The sequence below is a fragment of the Silene latifolia genome, chromosome 11 (genome assembly GCF_048544455.1).
Source record: "Silene latifolia isolate original U9 population chromosome 11, ASM4854445v1, whole genome shotgun sequence".
Classification (NCBI taxonomy): Eukaryota; Viridiplantae; Streptophyta; class Magnoliopsida; order Caryophyllales; family Caryophyllaceae; genus Silene; species Silene latifolia.
Window position 1 is genome coordinate 155490261 of NC_133536.1, and position 4834 is coordinate 155495094.

The following is a 4834-nucleotide window of genomic DNA, read 5'->3' on the forward strand; positions in this document are numbered from 1 at the left end:
TTAAAGAGGTTTGTCTATTGACACATCACAAAAACAATTTCAATAACAAACTTTTATTGTGGATGCACTTAATTTCTAATTTTTTATCAGCAAACAGTACACGACAAATCCTGCTTAACATATGTAATAATGGTTAGTGAAGATGGTTCAACCACACAAGTTTCTAGAAACTTAATAATAATCTCTATTTAAATTTTAACATAAAATTTAGTGTTTTTTTGGCACAAATATACATGAAATTATTGTTCAATTTACAAATTTGCATTTAAAAACATCTCCAATACGGGCCATTTAGTGTGGTCTGGTGACTTTGGTTTGGTCTACTATGATTGCCGATGTAGTCTTTGACCAACCCAATATAGAACATGTTTGGCCTTGATTATCAAAAATCATTTACTATATTAAAGCAAAACCACTCTACTAATAAAAGGTGATGTGTCAAGCTATGGCCTATGGTTGATTCATGGTATTTTATACGTATACGTTATACAACAATTTGTAAGCTTCAATAAAAGATACGAACTGTCAGTGGTTATTAAACTGCCCACTAAAGCACTATCTCATACTCCTTGATCATCAGTCCGTTCTTCATTTCTTAAATTAGACATAAGATTATCAACCACCACATAACTAACTTTGATTAATTCTATCTCACCATCAAACCAACATATCAAAATCGTCTTTTAATTTGGGGATTAATTGAAGTTCGATAGCTTAACTTACTGAGTTTGATAAAAAAAAAGATGGAACTTCAAGTCTTCAACCCTCTCAATTACCACTATCATCTTTTAATTACCAGGTAATTCCCATCTTTTTTGCGTCGAAGTCGTATTAGTTTATACGGTTTTTGTAGGATATAATTTGGGTTTTAGTTGAAGCCTGATAGCTTAACTTACTGGTTTGATGATGGCAGATTCGATTGGTGGTAATCGACTCAATTCGCGAAAATGATTTGTAGTGCTCAACGTGAAAATCACTCAATTTGTGAAACTGATCAAGTTAACTAACCGGGAATAAACATGATTACTGATGGCAGGTTTATCTCCGGCGAAAATGATGATGGCGGCATTATTTGGAAAATGGTACACTGCCCATTTTTGGCTTTCTTGTCATTTTTGGTTTTGATTTTTTGCTTTTTGTTGGAGTAAACGATGCAGTAACAATGAAAAGCAAGGAAAAACAGAAGAGATATAACCCGATTCGTAGTGCCGTGGTAAGGGAGCCACTGCCTTGAAAACTATATTCCGGTACGACCGTGGTGGCGATCAGCTAGTGCCGATAGTTCCCCAAGGATAACACTACAGTCTCCACTCAGTTTCGCCCACTCGGAACTGTGAGACTTGGAACGAAATTAATTACCATTACCCAGAATTATAAGAAGAGAAGAGGAGAAAGAAGAGGGGAGAGTGAATGATTTTGTGTATATTGTAGTGTGTTCCTGTTGCTCTATTTATAGGAAATAAGAGCAGGCACGAAAAGGGGAGTAAGACTCTTTCCCACTAACAGTCATGTTGACTGACTGTTATCACAAAACCAAGCCCATAAACACACAAGAGCAAAAAGGTAAAAAGGGGCCTTTGGCCTTCACCACAGGTGCTCTATCCGGGCCCGGGCCGGGCCAAGCTGGCGCGCGCGAATGTGTATTTGGACCCAAACTCACTGGCCCAATACTCCCAACAAAAACCTCCTTGATCTACACAATTAACTAATGGAGTACACTAGTTAATATAAAGAGACCAAACTCTTCTTCACCCACCGATGTGGGACCAAAGAAATAGAACTTGGAAAAAACCAAGTGGCTGTGGCTTTACCAGCCATCAATTCCAACACTTTTTAGTATAAACAATCCTATATGTACATGTTAATTAGATAACAAATTTAGGTTAGGTATTAACTATTGCCAAATGATTAAATTTACGACATTAGTTGTTTAAGGGTGAATAAGATTTAACAAAATTGTAACCATGATTTGCTGATTCATTATTTTGTGGACATTTCAGCATATTTTGCACAAATATCGACTTTTATCCGTTCTTAAATTACGATGCGGCATTCAAGAAAAAAGAGGTGGGAAACCTGTGTTTTAGCACCTAATATACGTTTTTTCTCTTCTTATTATCAATCAAGTTTACCTTGGATGCAATTTTACCATCATCCATCAAGCTAAGGTTCATATATTTCTATTTGAAATGTCAAAAAAATTGTTTAAAATTTGTCTAAGCATGGTCCCTAGAATTTGTTTAGCCTTAACATAGGAACACTATCAAAGTGATAGCCACGCCAGAATATTTTCTAAGTTTTAACGAAAGTTGGTGTGTGTGAACTATGTACTGAAAATCTTGATTTCATATGCACCAGAACCTAACAACCTTCTATTCACAGATGCTAAATTTGAGTTGATACTAAGACTTCTCCGGAACTGCTATGCCTGAGTGCCTGAGTTGTTTGTATACGGTCTTCGATCATTTTACCTAATTGTGTTGAATTATCAGTCTACTAAGCTGAACTAGAAGGTTGATTCACACGAATGAGATGTAGATTACTAAATTTCAGATTGTTTTAAGTTTTCGATTGCTTAAGTTTCAGATTGGCAGTGAATTAAGATGAAATCTAAAGACCCTTAATTTATCTGATTGAACCTGGATCAATGATTACGGAGGAGTATTCATTCGATGATTCTTATGCACAGGTATGCAATTGTTGAAGTTGCAGTGTTCGGTGTTCATTTGTTCATATCATTTTCAATAATTTGTTTCTCATTCTTAGATACTGAAATTCTATAAAGTAAAATTTTTACATTTTGTTTCATCTTGAATAAATTGCTTATGTAATAAACCTACAAATATCGTCTACAAAAATTAGCTCAAAACTTGCTAATCTTTAGAGATACGAGTTAAGCGTTTGGGAATTTTAAGTTTGCATTAAACCTGGATATGAAATTTGTTTGCTGGTGATGCAATTGTTTGCATCACACGGAGTAATTAATGTTTACTAATCTTTAAAGAGAGGAGTGAAAGAGTTTTGGAGTTAAAGAGTTTTGGCAATTTCTTGATTAATCACTGCTATAAAATTTTGTTTTTATGGTTAAATAGGTGAATGATGACGATTGCCTATTAAAGAGGACAATAATGAAATTATTAGGTTGGTAATTGGGGTTTTAGACTTCTCTGATAGATGAATTAGAAGTAAATGATTTGTACGTAGTTAATATAAGCATTTGTTGTATTATACATTATATTGTTGCACTATCAGTTATAGGGCCTCCCATTTAGGATAATTCAGTTTTCATAAATCATTTTGAGACGTTTATTTTAAGACATATTACCTTCAATTATTTAGAATTGTTGCATTTTTCAAAAAATTAATGTGGTTTTTGAACAATAGGGCAATTAACTAGAGGGAGTACTTCGCATTTCTTTTATTATATTGTGTTTGACGTTGCAAAATTAGCTAATTCAACAGAGATGCAAATTTGGAAATTTCAGTAGTGATTTTAAGTCTAAAGTGAAAATTTGTAATCATATTTGTTAATCGAATTTCTCAGGTGAATGTGAAAGTCACTTATTTTTGGTTCCTTGACCAACTTCTTAGACTTCAAGGCCTACGCCTCTTAAGCGGTAAAATCTTACATTGTTAGTATCATTACTTATTAATATGCCTATAAGCATTAGCTCTCTCTACCATATATGGTCACATTGTCTTCTATTCAACTTTTCATATTTATTCGTTTTCTTTAGGCATTGCTTTCCTGCAGTTTATATTGTATTAACTTTTGTAGTAGTTACTACCTGAGACGATATATCCGTTTTCTTTAGGCATTGCCTGTGGAAAGAAGGATAAGTTGTTCACATCGAGTCATCGACAACCAAAAGATGTTTGTGATGATCGATCAAGCCAAATGTTGGATTCTTCTTAATACGCCTCTCCAAAGAATTGTCTCTGAACTTGACGAGTGTGGAGTTTGAAAAATCTATATATTTATATTCTTATCGATTTTTAAGTCACTTCTTTTCTTTTATCTTATTTGAGATTTGAGGGGTTATTACACAATATGGATGCAATTTTTGTTTTTTCCTTTACTTTTGTTTGTGTTCATTTACAATGATCATTGTTAAATAATGTATTGGTTTTTATAATCACATTATCAAAGGGCCTGACATGTTTATTGTGGTTAAAGACATTCATGACTTCATTGAATACATGGCATGCATTCCTGAGATGCACCCTTTAAAATCAGCAAAAGAAGAGTCGTACCGTAATACTTAATACTATGTCAAAGTGAACTTACATACAGCATATTGGAAGACTACAAGGTGAGTGTTTTTGCATTATTTGGACTATTGGGTTATTTTTAAATAGATACTCTAAATAATGAGGCCTATAAATAAACCGGGTTGCGAAACGTCGTCGACGTTTTATAACGAATCGTCGACGTTTTTCATAAAAAAGACGCAACTTACCCTTGACATACATCTCTCTTACTCTCTCCTTTTTCCCTCTTACACTTTATTCACCAACATCCATTTGAATCCCCACAACTCCACGACCCAACCACCGCCACCGCTACTGCTACCATACTGCCGCTGCACCACTAACCACCACCGCCTCGCCGCCACTGCCACAACGGAATTACCTTATGAGAACGGATTTGATTAAAAATCGCACAAGACATTCATGAAACGAAAAATCTAAAAGAAATCAAGGATTACAAACAAAATCATGTGAAAATTCGTATAAACAAATTCATTTGAATACAAACAAAAGATCAATGCCATATACTGAAATTCAACGTGATGCTTTGATGCAAATTGTTACTCTGCTTGACGAATAGAAA

At 34.3% G+C, this 4834-nt stretch overlaps 1 long non-coding RNA gene across 2 annotated transcripts; it reads left to right on the top strand.

Annotated features, from left to right (window-relative positions):
- Positions 1 to 290: 290 nt before the first annotated feature.
- LOC141615152 (uncharacterized) lies at positions 291 to 4179 on the top strand. Of its 2 annotated transcripts, XR_012529666.1 has the most exons (4): positions 291 to 799; positions 914 to 2689; positions 3545 to 3617; positions 3816 to 4179. It is a non-coding gene; the product is annotated as an uncharacterized LOC141615152 (long non-coding RNA). The 2 variants fall into 2 exon arrangements; XR_012529665.1 differs by having other exon boundaries at positions 291 to 2689.
- The last annotated feature ends 655 nt before the right edge of the window (positions 4180 to 4834 follow it).